We start from the raw sequence: 16,046 nt of genomic DNA, 5'->3' as shown, positions 1-16,046 counted from the left end.
CGTTGACTGGTGGTTCCCCAACGGTGTCACATTTAGCACAGCATCACAATTCATTTCCCGAGACCATTGTTACCAGTTTGACGAATTCAGGCTGAGAAAAAAAAGTTGATGATGAAAACTATCATATAAACAAATTGTATTCCTGTTTGTTTGGGGGTTTTTTGTTAATATGCTCACAGTTTGAACAGAGAAGTTATTTAGAGGGTAAATGATGCAAAAAAGATTGCAATGTAAAGTACTTGTTTAGAGACTTTCAAATAATGAATTTCTAAACCTAGCATTTAGCCTGGGAACAGACTTAAGGACTCTGGCCTTTCATTTCAAAACAGCAAATTCACCAGCTACTGTCTAATTTTTCCTAATTGCTAAATAAATTGGACTCTGAGCAAGGTATTTAATCCTAGGGGACTTACATCAGCTTTGCTTAAAGGATAGCTGGAGTTTTACGGAGGTTACTGATACAAATCAGTTGGTGAAAAGTGACAAAAGCATCAGACATCCTGTGATTTTCTGGAAAAACAAACAAAAGGTAGCAGCAGACATGGGTTGCAACCATGTGTATTTCTATTCAGCATTTCAACCAGACGTTCAGCTCACGGGCTTTACGCCATCTAAGAGTGTCTAACTTGGCATTAATGTTCCAGAGGACACTGGACCTGCTTACAGGAAGAGTCAGGTATATTTGTCCAGTACATGAAAAGATGCCTTGTGGAACTAGAGGAAAGTGACTTTTGGATGTAGTGTGGCAAAAGTGTGCACACAGGAGCAATCCCACCATACTCAGCTGTTCCAGTGGTGTCTTGGGCTGTGGAAAAGTCCTGTGAAGGAGAGAGCAGAGAGGCGTTTGACTTATTAATGGATTGTATCATCATGTTACTTTTCTCTTACCAACATTTTCTGCTTCCTTACTGAGTGTATCACTTCTTGGCTTGGGAAAAGGGGCAAAGCATCTGAAGGAGCAGCAGAGCAGGCTGTCAGCAACCATAGTGACACTCTGCAAAGATGGTTGTCAGCACTGTTGGAGCAGGAGATGCAGCGCGTTCATCCAAAACGTCTTTTCTTTTCAGAGCTGCTCAGGTTTCTGTGAGCAGTGACATTCAGGCAGATCTCACAGCCAAATGACACAAGGTTTAGCAGAGGTGCACAAAGCTCACTTAATGTGCAAGGTGACGCAGGGGCAATCAGCAACTTTCTTTCAAGTAGAAGCTCCTTTTTCTTTATTTGTCTCTTTTTTTTTTTTTTTCCACTTTTTAATTCTCTTCCAGTGTATATTTCCTGTTTTTTTCATCTTTGTTCATCATTTTGTGATTGTGTAAGAAAATGTTGTTTATTTTGCTCAGCTCAGCTTAGCATGACAATCTTCTGTGAGAAGCACACCCCTGCCCTCAACAATAGCCCATGAAATATGTAGAAAGAGCTGTAAGAAGCTTATGTTCCCAGCTGGCACTTATCACCCTTACTGGAGAAGCCCATCTTACCTAAAGCAAAAGTGACAGTGTTTGGGGCCGTGAAGGAAGCTGGTATCAGCTCAGGGACTGTGCACAAGTTTTGATGCCACAGTAGTATGACAGGAATGACCACAAAAGAAACCCGTTTCAGTCTTTAAAACATTGAACACTTTGTTTAATTATTAAATATTACCTTTTTTTTTCTTTTCTTTTGGATGTGTTTGTTAGGCTTTTTGTGTTTTTTTAACTTGGCCTTCCTTAGAGCAAATGCCTGTTATCACAAACCCTTCTCTTGAGCAGAAGGCTTCCGAAAGGCAGATGTCAGGTGCTTTTCTTCCCAAATCCTGCCTGGGCACACTCACAGCTCAGTGGATACTAATGTGCCAGCTGTGGGCAGTGGCAGTGTGCAGCAATGTTTATCCTGACTGTGGCAGCAAGGCAGGAGGCTGCTGAGATGGCCTCCTTTAACCCGCTCACTCTGCACCTTCATCCTCTGCTAAGACTCTTCCCTGTCACAATAGTCCCAGTCAGCACTTAGGGATTGCTTAATTTTAGAGTAAGACTGTCAAACGCGTTTCTAGCGATTCCCAAAAAGCCACATCCCTCTGAGTTCTGTCTGTTGTATGCCAGATATATGGAACAGCAAAGATCTGTGCTTGGAAACTTTTTGCCAATTGGAGATGAAGATCAGTTTAGTCAGTTGAAGTGTTCTGGTTTGATATCAGCCTTTAATGAATGCTACTGCAATTACTTGGAATTTCTAGGAATGCCTTTTCAAACTCAAAACCTGGAGATTTTACCTGGATATTGGAAAGTTTCCTCTGCTTCTGCCTTTATGCCCATTGTACAAAAGGATATGTATTAGGCAAGGTTTACAATTGCAGAAGACAGACTGGTTTTCTTTATTTCTGGTCATTGTTCTAAGAGAATTAAGATTAAATAATATAAAGCCATATAGAAATAATATATAGCTCATATAGAACAACATTTTGAAAAGAGATTTCAGGAATATCGTCTAATCCATACCACTGGGCTGCATTACATATACCCAAATAATTTATGACAAATGCTTTCCTGCACTGCTGGTGAAGAAATTTTGTAATGTAGAGCTCATGTCTTCTGTATGAGACTATTAATGTTTCTTAGCAGCACCAGATAGAACTTTAATGGTCCTGCCTTAAATTCCTCATTTTAATATCTCTGATCCCGATCTGAAGTCTGCATTTGGCCTCTTCCTCGAGAACTGGTTTATTCATCCCCCATATTCAAGAGCCTTTGAATTTAGAAACACCTAAAAGGCACTTAGTATGCCCAGTGTCTCAGTAAGGCTTGTTGCTCCTTTGGATTTTCAGAGGCAGTCTTGTTTATTTTGGATCTTACTCAAAGATACACTTAGTGCATCTTCTCTTTCGGTGGGTGCTATGAGCTGCAGAATGCTTTTGGAAACAAAGCAGCATTTTAATTGAAGTGTCTCAGTAGGAGATACATCCTTCCGAAAACCTGCCGACTTCTTTGGAGGTCTAAGTAGGAGAATTTGGATGCTGCATTTCTTAAAACATTTAACCCTCATCCATTACAACCACAGTCTGAGATCTAAGCTAAATTGTAAGCACTTTCCTTTGCCATTACAAGTCTGTGTTGTCAAAGCTCTTTGATTTGTACTCTTCAGCGTCTTCTTTTCCCTGCCCTTTTTATTCAGTGAACATTACTATCGGTTCATTGGCTACAGACAGAATCCTGCTCCTTTGTGTCTCCCCTTGTGAATCTTGTGGTGGTTTTGCCACTGCCATTTGTCAGTGGCAATTTGACATTTCACCCTGTATTTCCATGGCAGGCAGAATGATTCCAATAATTTCCCACTGCAGTTCCCATAATCCCACTTTTACCTCAAAGACACCTTCCTTTTCCTTATTTCGACCATTTCAGCATGAACAGATGCCTACAGACCAGAGCATGTCACTGTGAAGCACTTTCACATCCAGCAGTGTGAATCAGGGAGGTCTGGCGTGATTAAGCACATGCAGAGAGGATCCTATCTACTCCAGACCCCCAGCTTCTCCCTGTAGCAAGACATGAAATATTTAAAGCTCATGCCCCATTCTGCCACCTGAGTACCTTTTTGGTGCTTCTTTAATTTTTTTTTTTTTTCTCACATTAAAAATTAATGGGTTTGGGTTTTTTTCTCACAAGTTATTTGAGATTTAAAGGGCTCCTGGAGTTCAGTATCAATCTGAGAAAGGGATTAATACACTGTGAAAGCCTTATTGCAGGTAACCTATGCACACGCTTGAAATGAATTCTAACCCAACGGAATAATGCCTAATGGTAATTTAATTTGAAGCTACTCAGAGCATGAAATCACAATCTCAGTGTTAGGACGAGTCGTGAAAAGCTGCTGCTATCACACCTTATTTCTGACTTTAAAAAAGGTTTTATGGTTCTTCCAATATGGTGTTGAAACTGCAGGGCCAAACCAGCCGCCTTCTCGTAATCTCTGTGAAGTCTGAGAGTAGCACTGTGGAAGCGACTGCTCTGACAGGAGATGAAAGGTATTTCCGTGCTCCCCAAACTAGGTGAAGAAGAGGCAAATTCATCCCAGAAGGTGCACTTCCCTGTGTTGGGCTGATGGCTGTGCCCCCCCAGGGCTGACTGCTGTGTGCGCTGCTGGGGGTGTGGTGGAGGATGCATGCTGCTGCCTGTCCGTGGCTCTGTGGGAATACAGATGGTCAGGGTTAGGGTCAAAAGGAGACAGGTGCTGGTTTGTCTGAGAGGGACAGCTCAGGGGAACGGGTGTCAGAGCTTCAGCATCTCCTTTGCTGGTGCCATGTAGAGACGGAGTTAAGTACTGCGAGACAGGAGCGACAAAAGCCCCACACTGAGGAAGGACCCTCTTTGCTATTTGGTGGTGGCAGGGAGGCGAACGCGCCCTTCTCTCTGATGGTGGTCCCAGTGATCCTGACGGGAAGACCATGGCCCACAGGGCAGTTAGTGATCCACAAACCAGTTAACCTGTTTAAGTGTAGACTGTGCTGTGCTGCCCTATGTATAACTTGGCTTTCGTGCCGGTGTTGTGCTGTGCCCCTGCTGCAAGATAATCTTAGCTGGCTGATTGTAACGAAGGAGCCTGTGGGCAGCTTCCCCTCAGTACTGGCAATTATACCACCTGTGTGTCCTTGTTTTTAACTAAAAGTGCAGCAACAAGTTCTCATGTAAATATCCTTTTTGTTTGATATGGAACGATGAACAGAATTGTTCAGTTTTCAGAAAATCCCGTCCAAGCTCGAAAGACCAAGGTGGGGTAACCTTTCTAAAAATTGCATCAGCATGGTGTGTGTGGTTGGAGACCCATTCGATACCACACAGCTCAGGGGTCCCACTGTCTGAAGGGAGATAAGATTATCTATACTATCCTCTTTGCAGTGTTAGCTCGAAGGAATGGCATTTTAGGTGATAATTCACAAAGTCTGAGTTCCTTCCTTACTGAGGTCACAACAAATTAGCACCTCCTGGTTCAAAACAGTGGTTGTCTGCTTTTCACAGAATATTTAGAAATTATGTGCATGGTCACAATTTTGAAATAACAGGTTTGGGGGTTTTTTTCATTAAATGCTAAGTTTATATGAAAGACTTTGCTGCAGTATTTTTTTCAGAGGATAGGAAGCTTAAGTTATCCACAAGAAAAGCATGGCAGGGGGGAGCTTTAGCTTTGGAAGCTGGTTCTGCCCCACCCCACCCCCCCTCACCACCACCCTCACCCTCCCCACACCCCACCCCACTCCAAGATCTACCTCTTGGTGTAGAAGCAGTCCAAGGCTTGCCTGCAACCTCTCAAGCTAGGAGAGTTAAGAGAACAAACTTGCCTAAATGAGGCAGAACTTCCTTCTTAGCTCAACAGATATGGTTCGGGTAAATATGTTCTTATTTCCTTCTTTTCCTAGGAATTTTCTCACGGCACAATGGGATGTTTCAAGGAGCGTAGCTCAAGATCAATGAGAAGAAACGTGCCACCCTGTTTAGGCTCCAGCTTTGACAAAAGCATGGCCATACTAAGTGAAAATGTCAATCGAAGACACTTGTTGAGGTATTGTGTTTTGAGATGTCCAATCTCTGTTCACTCCACAGAATGACGAGGAGAAGTGAAAGCATGCACAATGAGTCACGTCATGATAAATGTACAGCTAAAAATCTGTGGGTGAATACGATTATGTTCATGTCAGTGCCAGTGTCTTTCGAACCAGAATCACTCTTCTTAGGAAATGCCTTTTGCTTGTATAAAAACCATGCCTCTTTCCCCAACTCCTTTGAGACCTCAAGTGAACATTTTACCCTATTGTTAAGAAGTGGTTCTTTTGTTGGTTAGTTTTGATCTTTTGGCTTCGTGTACTCCTATTTTGTAAGACAGTTTGACTGATAATGTAGTTACTTAATAAATAAGCCTGTTCCACATGGTTTAGTTTTCTCATCCAAGCTTTTCTTTTACCAGCTGATACGAGATGCTCAAAGAACAGCACCAAGTATCATTTGTATCTCAGATACCCATTTGTGGTGGGAGGCTGCTGGAGATACATTGAAAGCTACTTTCATAACACTACTGCACAACATTCCAGCATTTGCTCCAGTTCTGCTGCTTGCAACATCTGACATGTGCCACGCAGATCTCCTGAACAAGGTATTTCTGTTGATGCTTTTCTTTTTTTTTTTTTTTTTTTATTCCATTTCTTGTTAATTGATCAATCCTTTAAGCGTTGGAGTACTGTGCACTGTTAAGCAAATCCACACTGTTAGTACTCAGGCACCCTAACCAGGTCCCTTAAAATTTTCTTAGACAAAACAGTGCTGGAGGCATTTGTGTCTAGGGTTTTCTGAGTCCAGAGATTGACTTTGACCCAACTTTTTCACCCTTCTGACACATTCATGCTGATTAGACAGATGTATAAATGTACTTCAGATCGTAGTTCCAGTGACTTCGAGATGGTTGAGTATGTTCTTAGTCAAGAATCTACAGTGCTTGCCATGGAAATGGCACTGAGAACGCTTTTACTGAAAATGAAAGATGCTTTTACTGAAAAAGTGCAGTGGTCACACTGTTAATGACAGAATGTCGTTTCAAATTTAAATACTTCCATAAAAATTTCAGTCTCTTTCTTCATGTAGGTGAATACTTTCCAAATTAGAAAACTGCGTTCCAACTTCTCTTTGATTAACTTGGTAGTCAATTTTCAGCTGTATTCCTTAACACCCTTCAGTAGGAGTACCTGCTTAGCATTCTAGACATCTGAGAATGTGAAATTCCTTCCCCATACCTTTTGGTAGTAGAGATTGAAAACTGGAGTAAAACTTGGAAGTGTGCAACTTCAGATACCTCCTTGAAATTGATTTTCATAAAAAACAAAGCAAAGCACCTTCCCAAAAAGCCCACACTCATCTGTTGAGCCCTGCCTGTTCCTTCTGTCATTGCCATAAAGGTTCAGACTAAAGGTCAGACAGGCAGGGAAATCCAAAACCAGCAGTCTTGGAGGTGCTGATTGTCAACACTTTATCAGTAGATCATATGGTCCCCTTCACTGGGCTTGAACTCTAGGGATGTTCCTTAGAAAAGAGACTTAATTTGCTATGGTAACCTATGAAATTCTAGCCTTTTTAAGGCCAAGAAGATAGCTTTTTCACAGTTGGTCTTAACTAGGTGATTATTCAGTCTAATTTAGAAAGGTACTCACCTTTTTGGAATAGAATATGAACTTGTGTGGCCTTATATCTGTAATATCTTGTCTCCTTGTGCTTTAGATAAACGAATTGTTTATTAATGATTATGAAGTTTTTCAACTCTGGTTGCCCAATAAGGATGAAAGAAGAAAGTTTTTTGGCGACTTAATTGTAAATGAAGCTGCTAAACCTCCTGCATCAAGAGACAATGCAGGTGAGGATATACTACCTATAAAACTTTGCTAGCTGTAAGTTCACAGCTACACGGTATTTGCAGTGGTGGGAATTTTCTGTCAATAATTTTCCATATGGTTGTGTTTGAGTAACATAAATTGAGTAGAAGTAGAATTTGTGACCAGCAGTGCAAGATACAATTCTTTGGTCTGTTCTTTACTGCAAGTTTGTAACTCCATCTTCCTACTGTGCAGTGCCAAAGCAGAACTCTGTTCCTGGGTGTAAGGAAACAAAACCAAAGGCTAAAGAAAAAATGATGATACCAGCAGCACCCGTAAATTCCCGTACACTTGGCCTTAAAGACAAGTTGCATTTTATTCAGACTTTCTTGGAGACGGTGTTAAAGTCAAAGGTACCTTCTCTGTTCTTGTGACAGGACAGGTTTCTGTGAGGCCTGGTTCTTCATGCCGGAGTTTTTCCTTCAAAATGTGAGATAAAGCCAGAGGTCATTCATTCAGTATGGTTAGGAAGTTCAAGTACAGTGGTTGGTTTGCTTTGTAAGATACTGGCCTTGATGGCCCAACTGACCTTTAATGGCTCCTAAATCGCTGCCTCTTGAAGTCAGAAATGTTGTACCTGGCAGTTGCTGAACAATCAACTAGTTCTTACTTATAGAAAACAGCATTTTTCCCTTCCCTGCCCTGAAATGCTGAACTCTGTGCTCTCTCTTACTGTGATTTCCCATTGAAGGGGAAAAGGGGAAAGAAACTGGGGAGCAATCATGATAGATGTGTAAAGGAAAGATGATGATTTCCTCACTCTTGCTGTGAAGAGGACATGAAAGAGCAAAGGGACTTGTGTGTCTCAGTTAAAGCACGTGACATAGTGTGAAGTTTCCTGGTCTCACTGGCATGACTGAGAATTTTGCCGTTGACCTCACCCACGTGCTTCGATCAGTCCTCCAGGAATACAAGGAACGGTGGCTTTTTCTGGAAGGCAGACATGCGAAATTTGTTTTAAGGAAGGTTAACTAAATTAGAAAGCATGTGAGGCGTACGTCTTTATGGACAATGTTTTCTTCAGCCAGTAGTTCCTTAGAATCGTCTCTTTAATGGCTTTAACTCCCAATGCATATTTAGCTTTTGGAGTTTACAGCTTTAGAACAGATGTGCAGAAGGGCTTGTCTTCCAACGCTTTTCTGATCATCTAGATTAGTTCACATAATAAGACAGAAAGCAACTTCACCTCATAACCTTGCTTTGCAGTAATACTTCCTTTCTAAAGTGAGAATTTTCTGCTCATGAAATCTTGAAGCTGATGGTTTTGTGAATGAAATTCTGCAGCTGGCATTTAAAAATCTAATGGCAAGTGGACCTCATTAATTTGCAGCTCTTTCTGTAGACACATGCAGGGAGACAGACAAGGGTACTTGAGCTCCTTTGATCATTTTCGTTGTAAGTCAAGTAAGATGAGGATGCTGGATTTTGAAGGAAGAACTGTTTGGATAATGTTTTGGATTACTTTTTCTGGTATCTCTTTGTAGGTATGTCAAAAAGAAAACACAAAAAGAACAAAGGCTCTTCAGGTATTGCGGCAAAGAGGAGGAATTCTCAAGAATAAAGTTTCGGAAGAGCAAAGTGAGGTAGAGAGTAGCGAAGAGTCTCCAGAAAAAACATCTTTCTAATATGGACCTCACTGAAGTTGAGTCCACGCAGGATGACTCTATGGAAGAAAATGGAAACATGCTTTAAGAATGGCAGAAAAAGGGGAATGAAGATAAATCTGGGGCAGAAAATGAAAAGAGAAGGAGTTCTGCTTGTGGTCAAATCTGCTTTTGAAAAGAGGAGCGCCATGAGTCCTGAATATCCAGACCTGAGCAAGAACAGTGAAGTGAGGGCTTGCCAAACAGCAGAAAGGTCGGAAGAAGGAAATTCACATGGTAAGTGAAAGGTCAAACAGGTCACATAGCTGCTTTTTCTTCCCAAGGAGGGTTACGCTACTTATTAGGTTTTAGTCGTTTTTAATGCCATTCTGTCATTTCTGTTGTACCTCCCTAGAACCAGCACTCCGTGTTTCTCGCATAATGATGCTTCCCCTCTAGTTACACTACCCAAACTCGTGTTTTTCTGCAGCTGCTGATTTTTTGATTCTGAAGTTTGTTTTTCAGATGGTACCTAATAGAAAAACACTTGATGACTTTCCTTTATGGGATGAGTATCTGCCCAGTAATGAGCCACATAAGTTAAACAGCGGTGCTGCAAGCAGTGTGGACCCAGAGTCACATGTGGAATAGAAGACTTATGTCCTAGAGTTCGTGGTGTAAGATGTGTTTCCCGACCTAAATTACTTTGGAAGTTTTACCATGCAGGGCTGTAATGGCAATGCGACTGTATTTTTTTCCCCTGCCTTTTTCTGTAGTGCTTTTCTTTGTGTCTTGGGTTTCTGATTTTTATGGAGTAGTGACTTTTGCCAGAAGCATTTCTCAGTGAAGAAATGGTAACTGTTTTGTCTCTGTCATTCCAGAAACTGTGTTCCAGGTACAGGATACTTCACTGATACTGTATTCCAGATAAGCAGAAATTCTGACTGAAGAACTTTGTGTCATTCCAGATTCGTGGGTACTCTCCGCAACTTGTGCGAGACGTTCTTGGGTAGAAGAGCAGCAGGTGATGAGACGTGTCGAGCCCTCAGTGGGAATTGTCACGCAGCCAGTGATTGTCGATTTCCAGGAGCTCACAGTAAGTCTAATTTCTATTCTGTTAACAGTGAAGTAGGATGTTTTCTTGCTACATGTATAGTTGTAAATTAAGTCAGTTGTTAACCAATGCCAATTAAAACAATTTATGGGGAGGCTATATAGCTTGTGAAATAACTGAACTGGTAATGGACTGTGACTGTTGTGTTTCCACCCCTGGTGTAGACTGTTGTTCTTGCTTTTGGTGAACTAAATTTTAGGAGACTGGGTTCTCTGCCCAATTTTTTCATTTAAAAGGGCTTGTTGAATTTTAAAATAGCCCACTGACAACCTGCTGGTACTGTTGGTTATTAATGTCGTAACAGTTTTTAGGATGGATTTGGGGGTTTTGGTTTGGTTTCTTACAGGTTTTCACTTAATAGGAACCTGAAAATGACCTCTGTTTCTAGCAGGGATGACTTTAAACCTGAAGTTAGCAGGCTGACATAAAGCTCATCAGGGATAAAATACGAATACCGGCTTTTCTGAAATTCTTTCAAAATCCACTGTTAAAATGTTGCATTCATACAGTTACAGTGTGATAAGGACTTTCCAGTCCCTTGTAGGAGAGAAGTTCACAGAATCATCTAGGTTGGAAAGGACCTTGAAATCATCTAGTCCAACCATTAAAATGTTGCTAAAAGTTGCTATCCTAGGCTACAGCTGGGGAAAGGCTTAAAGCTGGGCCTAGCTGCAGGAGAGGGTGCAAGAAGGACCTGATCTGCAGGGGATATTGCAGTGAGGAGAATCAGGAAAATTACGAGGTTGCGGTGCTGGAAGTTGGTCGGTGCAGAGGAGGGCTGCTGTTTACCTGCCAGGATGAGAAAGCGAGTATGACATGGATGTTTCCTTGTGCTGGGAGATTGTGACCAGACAGGAGTCCCCTTTGGTGAAGGGGCTTGTCAACACCATTTCTGTCCCATTTTGAAGCTGTGACCTATTTGTAGCGGTGAAACTAACTTTGTTAGTTCACCGGCTTCCTAAAGCAGCGGATTTCAGGGAGAGGGTTTTGTTGTTCATGTCTCCCCGTGTAGGCAGAGAAGCCACACAGGTTTTTCACAGAGTCAGGGTGCTCACAGCATGTGCTCCGAGGTTATTGTCCGCTGGACAGAGGGTACCTATGATAGAGCCTTTATATATGTTTCAGCTGCGAGGAGAGTTACGGCCATGAAAGGCGTCTGCTGTGAGGGAGGCAGAGTTTGATGCTGGGCAGTTGGGAGGCAGTAGTGTTTTCGTTTGGTGTGGCTGCTCTCTTAAGCTGCCTCTTCACAGCCTCACACCACACACAGATACTAAACAGCCACAGCAGGGGAAGAGGGTGCTGCCACTCTCTTGTTGCTGTTGCTTTCCCAGAGATTATCAGTCACACCTTTACCAGAAACAACTGTGCCAGAGGTGGGTAATCCGACTCTGCTGGTTTATCCGCTCTGTCAGTTTAGAGGCAGGAACTAACGGATCTGACTTTGCTTCCTGATCTGCTGCAGACACCTGAGGAATGTGTTCTGCCAGCAGCTGTAGGCACGGTGCGTGTTCAGCTGATGGGTAATGGGGAGCCCCTAAGGATGCTCCTGTTTCCAGCTGGCACACCTGTATCTAGAAGATCCATTTTGTGGTGCCCTGCACTGCAGCAACAGCCTCTCTCCTGAAATGCAGCGGTGGCTTTGCTGTGGCGGACTGTGTCGTTCCCTGCTGTTCTGGAAGCAGTTGATTCACAGTTATGATTTTTGATGTGATTGATTAGTAATAACAAGGTCTGAAATTTAAGCCTTCCTTTTTTCTGAAGGGTGAAAAGTCAACTCATTTTCTCCAGTTAGATCTTGTGAGGTATTTGTTCTCTGAAGCTCACTCATGTTATTAAACAATGTAAGGAAGTAGGATGTCACTTGTGTTGTACTGTTATTGTTTGTAGTGGTAAGGCATTAGCTGTTTTTTTCCATCTGCTTAGCCACAGGGGTGTGGCTCTCAGATCACAGCTAACCCTTGCAGGAGGTTAACCTCCGCAGGAAAAGAGAGCACAAACGCCAATATGGTGGATGCTATCTGTTCGATTTATTAACTGCGCAATTGCTTTATATACCCCTTTCTGTACATCGCGAGATCTTTAGTTCCCTGTTCTTTCCGTGCATCACGAGATCTTTTCATGTGCCTCTGTTTTTCCCGTACATCGTGAGATCTTCCGAGCGCCTCCCCCTACAATTGTTTAGCTTCTGAAATAATAAAAGAGCCCATGTGAAGGATCTCGCACTATTCTCAACTTGCTATTTCCATTTTTTTCTTCAGCAACTGTTGCATTTCATCACTACAATAACTGAGAACTTCAATATATTTCCCATGGAAACACTCCCTGCTGTTCTTCGTCGCTTCACTCACGGCCGCGATGTCATCTTGTGCTTCACAAACTACCGCGCTTCTTCTGGGACGGGGAAAGTGTGGGGGTGGCGGGTGAGCCGGGAACTCCCAACGCCGCCGGCCGCGGGGGCAGGCGGGCCGAGCCAAGCCAGGCCCGGCCCAGTGGGGGTGAGCGTGGAGGAACAGTGCGGTGCTTGTGTGGGCCAAACTGGGGAAGGTGTCTGCTTTGCTCTTGTGGGGGTGTTGAAGGGAAGTTGCTACATTTCGTTTTAACGTTAGACATCACGTGTGTTTTACTAGCTTTTATTTTTCCCGTATTTTACTGTATTGTATAGAATTTCATCTATAGTTTTTCATAACTACCCTCTGTAGTCATTACCTACTTGTAAGATGTTTAAAAACCTTTAACTCCTTGCCTAGTAAAGATAAGACAGACCTTGGACAGTCTGAAAAACTCCTAATAGCACTAATAGCATGAACCTAAAAAAACAGTGTCTAGGAAGATGCCAGTGTCAAGATAAGTAACTGGAAGCTGGTCTGAACTAACCTCCTTGGAACAAACAGGAACGGAAGGACAGATGAGATAACTATGAGCATATATGGACATGAGAAACCTAAAGTTTACTAACAGACAGTGTGAGAAAGGCTACGTGGATCCCTAAGGAGGGGAGAAGACGCTCACTCTAGTTTTACTATGCATGCTCAGACTTTGTAAATGAATTCTGAGAATCCATTAGCATAAGACTGCCTTTTCTAAGAAATCTGATGCATATGTATGATTTTTGTCTATATGTCATGCCCTGCTCAGATGAGGGTGGCAAGTGATTCAGATTCCCAAATCCCCAACGGAGCAGACAACAAGTCTCAAAGTCCAAACTTTTATTAGCCACCCACAATGTACCAAGCGGACACGCAATAATTGGCTAGGTATATGGCAAGTTGTGGCAAGCAATACAATATGCTTTGCATTTCTTAGTGGAAAAGGGAAAAGGGGGAGATAGAGGGAATAGGGAAATACAGATCACAGTCTGGGTTTCTGCGTTGATCCCACCAGCGAGGGTTCCAGGAGGCATCTCTCTGTTTCGCTTGCATCTGTCTTCACTGCACTTACCACCACCACCACACACACCCCCCCCCGCCTCCCCCGTGATTTATACACACTTCCCTTGGGTCCATCCCCTAGGTTGACCCACACACCTACGTATTCCATGTACGGGGAGGGGTGTACATGGGATGAAGTAATTAGCATGGTCATGTTAGCCTTCATTAGCATATTGAGGGGTGTTAACTTTAATATGCATTCCGTGAATAATGGAGCAAAGGTCATTCATCGGACAGCTGGCCCTTGAAATTTGACCAGGTGCACCAGAGCAGAGCCGTCCTGTCTCCACAGAGCTCCCTCCTCCAACTGCATCTGGTATTATTTGGGCAGCCTTGTCAGCTTCAACCTCCACACTGTGCGCCCTGTGACTCATAGTTTTGTCTTGTGAGTGTGTGAGGCATTCCTTCAATCAGCCTCAACTTTTGCTTTCTCGGGCTGTTTTTCTTCGTTTCTCACGTGCCTGGTTTCTTGTCTCTCACAGTATTAGTCGGAGCGTTTAGTTAGTAAATGTGGCACTTGCGGTGGAGCAATCTCCAGTGCTGCCCAGCGCTGCAAATCATGAATACCTGCTTAATAGTTATACGCAATCCTGACTGTTGAGTGAAGCTCTTTGTTTCGGTGTCTGGGTTTGGGTACGCCTTCTGATGCTCGGCTCTCCCCTAGACCAGGGTGTGCAGCGTGAGAGATTAACACTGACTTCACTAAACCAGGTAACGGAGGCAGTTCTGGGTCCCTGAAAGGGCTCAGGGTATCTGCGGTAGCGAACATTATCGAGGAGTACTTGTGCTTGATTTCTGAGCCGCTTGGACTTTCTGGTAGGTTCCTTTGCACCGTGTCATGTGAAATGGCGATGGTCTGCAAGCTGGAATAGGTGCCGCTTACTGTTAAAGGGTTTCACCAGACTGCAGGCACCTCTAGGCTGGCCTTATTCACAACTCAGAGTTGGGCCATCACCTCAGGGAGTGGCCACAGCTCACAAAAAGCACCCTCTCTCTATATATGATATAACATCCAATACAAAGAGTCTTTGGTGATTTTCCAGGAACTTTGAGCTCTCAATTCATCGTCAATTTCAAAAGTCCATTGTATTCCACAGTTTTGTGTAGTTCTTATCACTCTGTTCCAATTCCTCCTTGGACACCACTGCTCACTGATGCAGCCTTCAGTCATCATGGTCACTTCTGAACAATCTTCATCATAATTCACTTTTAGACTTCTGAGAAAAGACTCAAAATGTTCTATTTAACATATACTTAATCTACGTCTAGCTTTTCATTACCTAGCTTTTCTAAATTGCTTAAAATGTCAGTATTGTTCCCTAGAGCACCTGTGCTGTATTAAACCTATTAAGCAATATATATTTATTAATTATTCCTGCTATTAATAATATCCTAAGAGAAAAGAGTTTTCTAAAGCTTGTTCCTTTTACACTAGAGAAGTACAGAGAGTGTCCTGAGCATGTCAATGTGCATATAAGCATTGTATAAATAAAAAGTGGATTTTGCTATGAAACTTGTGAGGTGAAAAACAAATACTCCATTCAAGGTAGGAATGAAAGTGGAATTTTAAAAGCTGTGCTCTTGGTTTTGGCCAGCAGTGTGGTTTTGCTGAGAAGGATTTGTCAAACAAAAAGGAAGCTTGTGAGTACTTACAGAAGCCCTGTTTGAAGCAACCTGCATGAGGCAAGCTGGAGGACTGCCCTGGATTGAGACCTCTTTGAGCGAGCACGCATCATTTAGAACACCCTTTTTTCACTCTCTTTAGACATTGCCAGCAAGGCAGTCTGCTTCACTTGTATTGTTAAATTAATTCCCCTGCGCTGATTAGAAGTAAATGCCATTTTTTATAACGGGAATTATTTGCTTTTAACTTTGGACTAGTGGTTCTTGTGTCTTTGCTGGACTGAAAAGCCCGCTGTTACCACATTTGGGTAATGTGTCTGTATCCTCTCATTGTCCCCAGACTTGTCTTTGTAAAACAGAGCAGTTTGAGGTAGAGCTTTTCTTTCTGAGGCATACTTTTTGACTCTCTTCATGTTTCTTATGACTCTCCTCCAGATTACTTCCTCTCTTGCAACACCCGTGATGACGAGCGCGTGCTTTAGCTGGATCCAGTGGCCTGGTGCCTCGCCTTAGCTGCTGTCGGTTATTACTGGAACAGACAATATTTATCACTGCACACCAAGCTATCACTGGAGACTGTTAGAGCTGTGTATCAAACAGTTCTGCCTTTGGTAGATGTCTCAGTACTGAAGACTTTCTGTCAAATAATGCACTTTGTGTTATCATTAGGTTTCCTTTTGTTTCTGATGTGCCAAAAAGACTGTTTCATGTCTCTTTGCTTCACTGAGCAGTCTATAGCACTTCACTTAAGCTTATTGCTATGCCTGGCCTTTCCCCCGGCTTTTTTCCCCATCTGTTTATAGGGTCTGAGGGAAAGGATTAAATTTTGCGGAGTTTCTTTGGCTAGTTAAGATTAACATTGGTGACGCTTTAGTTCGGATGTGACATTAGAAAAATCTTATTTCCTCCTGTAG

At 42.7% G+C, this 16,046-nt stretch overlaps 1 pseudogene; it reads left to right on the top strand.

Annotated features, from left to right (window-relative positions):
- LOC141958009 (ATPase family AAA domain-containing protein 2-like) overlaps positions 1-15,614 on the top strand; it is a 128,354-nt pseudogene extending 112,740 nt beyond the window's left edge.
- Positions 15,615-16,046: the final 432 nt, after the last annotated feature.

This window comes from Athene noctua, chromosome 1 (assembly GCF_965140245.1).
Source record: "Athene noctua chromosome 1, bAthNoc1.hap1.1, whole genome shotgun sequence".
In the NCBI taxonomy this organism is placed as follows: domain Eukaryota; kingdom Metazoa; phylum Chordata; class Aves; order Strigiformes; family Strigidae; genus Athene; species Athene noctua.
Note: the sequence above shows the minus strand (reverse complement) of the source record. Positions and strands in the feature narration are given on the sequence as shown.